Genomic DNA, 7643 nt, shown 5'->3' on the forward strand with positions numbered 1-7643 from the left:
TTTTGCACATGAGCAGATATGGGACGTACAAGAAAAACAACACATCGACACACAGAGTAATGAGCAATGTCATGGACAGCACCTGAACAGTTTCATTATGTTGAAGTGATAGAACATTTCTAATATTCAAGGGAGCTTGTCACAGTAGGCAGTTTGGATATGTATTTAAAGTGGGAGATTTCTGAAGCTCCAACATTCCTCTTCACTCTTTCACAATCAAGCTTATTCCAGGTTGTTTCAACTTACTTTTTGCAGATATTTCCTTCATCTCTTTTCTCAAATCTCTCTTCAAAGATATTTTCAATCTGCCTTTCTCTCTACCATGAGCATCTATTCATGAATGATACTGGCACATTACAAGTGTTCGTATCATCATTATTATTACCATTTGGCCAACTCAGATTTTTTCTTTTCTTCATTTTTTAAAATGCCAACAGTGATACTGTTTTTACACTGGTTTAGAACGAGTCCAAGCTTCTGTTGTGAAGGGGGCAAGAGGACCGTGGGCTGACAATACAGGGTTGGGTTGGGTCAGACGTAAGATTCATCATCCGCCTCAAGGATAGAATGTGATACTAATGTGGGAGAGACAATCACAGTATTGAAACAGCTGAACAATTCCGCAGTTTGGGAAGCAGAACGTTATCACATGAACGACATTGTTTTTTGTATCCTTACAACTTGAAAACAAACAAAAAGAATTTACTTTTACTCAGAAAATACCTTCACATAAACAGGTCCTAAAACATTGTAGAAAAATGTGGTTGCAAGAGAGTCATACCTCAGAATACCTAACATAGAGATTGTGATCGGCACATTCAAAGGCCATTGCCTCGTCAATGTAACCAATTTGTTTAATTTCATTGCACAGCGCTGGCTGGATAAACAGATTATGACTAATGTGAAGAGCCCTCTATTGGCCGAGCATAAACCTTCTGATCATTTCATCCCAGCGTGGGATCCATCCGTCCCAGGACTGCGGACAGAGAACATGGCTGAATTGGATGTGAGGGGACATTGTGCCCCCGAGAGCAGACGACAGGTGTGAAAATCTACGCTTGGCATCATAGCAACAGGAGCCACGGTAACTGATACAGCAGCGCGGAAAAGTACAGTCTACAGTAAGAGGAGATTAATGAACCTGTAATTCTATCCCTCCAGAAAATCTCTCTTTTTAGAGTAGTATTCCTCTTCCACCACGTCTTCACCTAGCTTGCCTGATGCACTCATAAGATTAAAAGAAGATGCATCATTCATGTCACTAGAGTGACAAAGCTCACTCACAACTAATACCCCTTTCAGTAACTTGTGCAATTTTGGCAAGCTCCTGGCCCAAGCTAAAGTGGCCCGCACCAAGCAGTAAAAATTGCGTTCAGTAACTATAGCAGAGCTGCGCTACTTTTACGGTGACCCATTCACGAACTCCACCAGGTAAGGGATAACCACCATGATAACTGAACATGCTCTCCGGTGGAGGCACGGCCAGGTAATTGTGACCTTTGACTGTGCAAAGAATTTTGGCCTGAGCCTGGTGCTGCTATCATTCATAAACTCTTTGATCGGTGCTTGGCCCAAGCCTGGCCAGCGCTAGGCGCTAGCTTACTAGCTAAAATAGCTAGAACATGGCGCGGGCCACTTTGGTCCGACCCATTCATAAACTCAAAATTTTACGCCTTAGCTCGGGCCTGGCCCGGGCCAGAGAGTTACTGAAGGGGGTACAAAAGTCATAGAACCTACTAGTTGCTCTTCCCAAATGTTCATGCATTAGTCTTCACAATGACCAAAACATCAGATTTAAACAGTATGTTGCACAACGTAGCTCCTGTTCAAATGACAAAACCTTTCATGTAGAGTGAATGTGGTTGATGAACACTTGATTATAGTGCCCTAACTCGTGTGTACACAAAACCAGAATATCACATACGCGTCAACTTTTGCCAAGCTTACGATTACTTCATGCTACTGATACAATTGCAGCCGTGCAAGTTCTGTGTGGATGCACCCGACTAGCCTTCGTCGGCAAGTCTATTACAGGACTTTTAATGATCTGGAATGCGTCAGCAACTTGAGGGGAAAAATTCCCCTGTAAATGAAAGCTGATAGAGAATGACCAGGATCGGTGAAGGGAAAGGAAAGAAAGAGGAGCAGAGATGGAAACATTAACCTAATTTGGCTTCATCAGCAGCCAGTCAAGTGCATGCATTAACCTACAAATGAGCATCTCCCTCAAGACCCGGACACAAATTACAGATTGATAAAAACTTATGGAGTGTGGCTATAAAAAGGGGGCGAGGAAAGTGATAGAAATCGGAGAATAGGGGAAAGAGCAAGGATTGAAGAGTGAGACAGAGAGAAAGAGAGAGGGAGAGAGAGAGGGAGAGTAGAGAGAAATAGAAAGAGAAGAAGAGAGAAAAAGAAAGAGGAAAAAGAGAAATAGAAAGAGAAAGACAGAACGACAGAGAAAAAGAGAGAAATAGAAATAGAAAGAGATAAATAGAAAGAGAAAAAGAGAGAAATAGAAAGAGAAAAGGAGATAAATAAAAAACAGAAATAGAGAGAAATAGAAAGAGAAAAAGAAAGAAATAGAAAGAGAAAGAGATAAATAGAAGGAGAAAAATAGATAGAAAGAGAAAAAGAGAGAAATAGAAAGAGAAAAAGAAATAGAAAGAAAAAAAGAGAAAGAGAAAAAGAGAAATAGAAAAAAATAAAAGAAAGAAATAGGAAGACAAAAGGGAAAAATAGAAAGAGAAAAAGGGAGAAATAGAAAGAGAAAAAGAGAGAAATAGAAAGAATAAAAGAGAGAAATAGAACAAGTAAAAGAGAGAGATAAAAAGAGAAAAAGAGAGAAATAGAAATAGAAAGAGATAAATAGAAAGAGAAAAAGAGAGAAATAGAAATAGAGAGACATTGAGATGGAGAATGAAAGACTGAGATGGGAAGGAGATCAATCAGGTGTGATTCTCTTTTCCCTCTGGATATCTCTCCTATATTTATGTCTATTTCTTTGTATCTTATCTGATACTAACTCTGTGGTGCACCTTTAGAGGTATTTGCTTGCCACAGTCACTATAATAACTCTTCACATCCCATTACCTGAAAGATTCTGAAATTCCCCCAGATTTTACACCATGCCCCCAGACGGCAGTAGACGATTACGTGCTGAGACACATAGGTTCACTTGCCAAACTTTTTCATCAGCATTCAGCAATCCATCCAAACTTGACCTTGTAAAGTTAGCAAGCCTACTCAGGTGTAGCAATGTGCTTCAGTCCAATAAGAAGGCTATGGTGACACAGTAGGGATTATAGGGGATTAGGTAATCTTTATTCATCGCCAATTAGTTATCTTGACATCTTTGCCAATCAGCAAAGAAATCACTTCTTCCCTGACAAGTTCTTATTCTTTTCTTTCTTTCTTTTTTCAATATAATGTAGCGCTCTTCACCTTGACAATGAAAGTGATACATTCACTGATTCTTCACAGGAAAAGTAGTGTGCCGTTTGGTGATTTAAACTTCAGCAACTCAGGATAAAAATTGCTATTGTTTGGTCAGGTCTGGTGATCACTCCAATGTTGTGATAGTACACTGGCACACACACAAAGTTGCTGGTAATGCAACATACTGTAAAACCAGAAAAATTTGCAGTATGAAACTTTTGTGAATGGGAACCAATGGCCTTAATCGTGGCATGAAACTTTCGCAAATTGGTGACTAGCATTCAATGCACAGTGCGGACAAAAACTTTTGAGTGCATTTTACTTTCACGAATCTTGGCCCCCGTCAAAATTTGCTTAAGTTCAATTTGCTGTGTCCAAATCAGCAGGCTTTACAAGGTTTAGTGACTAGTCAAGGAAGTTGGGAAATTTTGTAAGAAATTTGTAGACTATTTATACCTTCAATGATTGAATAAGAGACTATTTCAAGTTTAGGCACATATCTTGGAGCAAGAGGTAAGAAAAAAGTGATATAGCATGCCCATCAAGTGAATTGACTTTTTGTCACTTTACAGTAAGTTTTTCTATGTACTTCAGCTCCAAAGTACAAATTGTAGTTCGGTAGGACTAGGATTTTCTTAGTACTAAATTCAAATCAGTAAGATGTGAAGAAAGACATTAACTACAGCTTATGAAGATTGTTTTTTGTCTCTGCCTCTTCTCAACTCAACTCAACTCAACTCCACTAAAAAGTGGCTCGAATAAAGATTAGGAGAATTGTATAAAGGTTTTTGACAATCCATTAGTCAGAATCATATGTGTGCATTTCTGCCTGGCACTCCATGGCAATGGCTTGTGCTTTGAGTAGAGAATGCATGAAGATATGCGCACCTTGGCTACTGGGTGAAATATGTGGTGGAATCGGGCCTTGGACACTGCCCGTCGGACAGCCGCATGCCTCCATCCGGATTTGGGTCACGGATTAGCGGATAGGTGCTGCAGGCATGCAGGTGTGTTCTTAATAAACAATACGGGCTGACGGCTCTCGCTCATTGCTGCCAAACTACGTAAGAGGCCTAGGTTTCCTTCTCCATCAATTCTCTCTCTCTCTCCTTTCTATCTGCTTGGCACCTTTTTTTTCTCTCTCTCTGACGGAGCACCAAGTTATACACAGGCTGTGTGTGGAGAGAGGGAAGAGGATGATGTGGAGTGGGGTAGAGTTTCAAGACAATTTGAATTTGATCCAGACTATTGCCCGAGACCACATATCATCAGTTGGAGAAAGGAGCCCACTAAAAAAAGGACACAGATCTTTGTGGCATTGAAGACTGTGTATACTGGATGCAACATCATGTTCCAATATATTGCAAAGTTTGAATTAACTTCCCTCTGGGGAAAACTGCAAAAGTGTTTCAATGCTTTAAAAGCCCTAAAGGAATAATTTCCCATTAATAAATATGAATGTATCATTATGACATCCACAAAGAAAAAAAAATCATCTTAAATGGATTGTGTCCAGATATTGTATTATTGTACAAATGATTCATATAAAATTCAATGTAACACTATCTTTTTTCTTACAGCATCTAACATTTGTGTGATGATAGTGTGGCAGCAGCAAAAGTTTTTATCACTGATTACAATTTGACTACAGTAGTGCCTCAAAGTCACTTTCATTAGAATTTAACAGGTTGCATCTTAAATATGGCAACTTCCCATAGATATGACACAAGGCACACTGGTTTAAGGAACCGATGAGTTAAGTAATAAATCAATTGGATGTGACATTTAAGCAATTGTTCTGCCAGTGGGTGGAGAATACACTAATAGATGAGACAATAAATGATGATGCATCAGCACTTACTGAAATTATCATTTACTGGCAACTCTCAGATTATTCCCATCATTTCCTATTTTCCAACCATCTATAGTGACAACTTACATTCATCCATTAACAAATCTTTGCAAACATGCAATGGTTAGTCATGCCAAATTGAAGCCTGAAAATCTCCAATATCAGTGTGCTTCAAATAATTCAGCTGCATACAACTCTAGTGAGGCATTTTCCATTTAATAACCAGATCTACAGTAATTGCAAGTGATAAAAAAGAAGGAAAAAAAAGGGAATCCACTTATTGCAATTATTCGATCAAAACTGAGGACTTTGGCTTATGACGCAAATTGTCATATGGCTGTGCGGAAGCGCGCAATGCCTGTTTAATGACGATCTGTTCAGGGGAGTCGCAAACTAACCCACTCAGGAGCTTGATCGCCGCGTAATGTGGAGTCGTTTCTCGGTCCACTTCACTTCTCAGTCACCCGCTCGAGAACCACAGTGACGAAATCTGTCCCGACAGACCCCGGAGAGAGGGCCTTGTCGTCTTAATTTAGGGTCTCATCACGCGGCCAATTAGGGGCAAATGTCACTACACTGTCTGGTGAGGCTTTTATTCACAATGGTGATGAATAGCTCAGAGTTCACAATGAATTTAGAACAAATACAAAGAGACAAAAAAAAACATAGTAAAAATAGAAAATGTAACTCAAAATTAACTTCCTCATTATGAGGATAAAAAAGGAAAGAAATTACTTAGCATGCTTACAAAAAAAAAAGCAAAGCACTGGAGAGACAGACGCAGGGAAACAAAAAAGATGCCTTGTCTTACCACAAGATAAACATATTTTTGGTTATAACTTAAATTTAAATTTAGATTTACATTCATTTTCATATTTCTGAATGAAAAATACATCAAACATAACAGAGTAAAAAAATGCACTACATCTGGCATGGATGCACAATAAATTATTGCAAACATATACAGCATGGTTGTCAATCTATGAAATTTGGATTAAGGTATAAATGCTTAAGAAATATGATGGAACTTACTTAAAAGGTATTTAAAAAGCTATAAGGATTCTACTGAGGAAAAAGAATGTACTCATTGAATAAAGAGAAGCTTAGAATACGATAAAAGAAGCAATGCATGATGACAGGAACTCTTATTTTTTTTTTGAATCAGTAACTTATTTACAAACTCTTTTTTTTTCATGATTTGTTTATATACAGTTGTGACTCAAACTACAAACAATGGAACAATAACCAACCAAACAAATTTTCTTCATAAATATCATATCTACCAACATATGTTTATATTTATATAAAAATGTATGTAAATGAATAAATGAATAGATAAATGCAATATACATATATCCAGTATGCACAAAATATACGTCTTTTATAACAATACCTCCACAACAAAGTCTGAGGTATAAACAGAATGTTACAGAGAGAGCAAAATGAGACAGAAGTATGATAAATCATAAAACAGGAGAGAACAAAGTAGATGTAGCACTCTTAATCAGGTAGCATCCTTCTTGCACTAAACATGCATTTGAACCAAAATCAAGTTGTCATCTAAATCTACAAAAAGGGAAAAAGAGAGATACAGATAGATAGATGGATAGATAGATAGATAGATAGATAGATAGAGAGAGAGAGAGAGAGAGAGAGAGAGAGAGAGAGAGAGAGAGAGAGAGATGCGAATAGCCAGAGATAAGATAAGGAAGCATGGACGTCATTGAGTGATGGGGGGAGTGTAAGCAACTGTTTATGGCAATGACAGCGAAGTACACTTGATTTATGGTGAACGGAGAAAGCCCGTAATGAGAGCATAGGAGCCCCCGACATAATCATCGTGCGGAAGGAAACTGTCCTAGCAACCGATGGAGTGTTCTTCCTCCACTCAAAAGCTGCTCACCTTAATGGGAGGGGACGAGACCCTGACAAATGGCTGCACTGCCCCTCGTGGTGAGGTAACATTGCGCTAATTGGGATGGAAGAGTAAGATGGATGGCCCAAATCACGGGATAATTTACCGCAAATTGTCAGGGAGTGAGCTCGGTCAGAGAACCAGTAATGATGTAAATTAATGCTGGTCGTCCCGGCAACGTGCCGGGGCTATTGCCTAGTCTGATGCCCCCCAGACACCAAGGATAGGAGTGAGGATATGTAAATAGCCGTACATCAAGTCTTTCACCATTTACTGCCCATGGCCGGCCAAGTGTCATATTATGTCATCTACTCCCACTCAACTTATATAATATGCTATGCGACTAACTTTCAATGGAAAGGGACCACGCAATTCTGTCGATCCATATCATATCAAAACAGCACCTGCCTGCAGCATTGTTACACATGAATGGGCTTG

The sequence above is a fragment of the Diadema setosum genome, chromosome 7, assembly GCF_964275005.1.
Source record: "Diadema setosum chromosome 7, eeDiaSeto1, whole genome shotgun sequence".
Classification (NCBI taxonomy): Eukaryota; Metazoa; Echinodermata; class Echinoidea; order Diadematoida; family Diadematidae; genus Diadema; species Diadema setosum.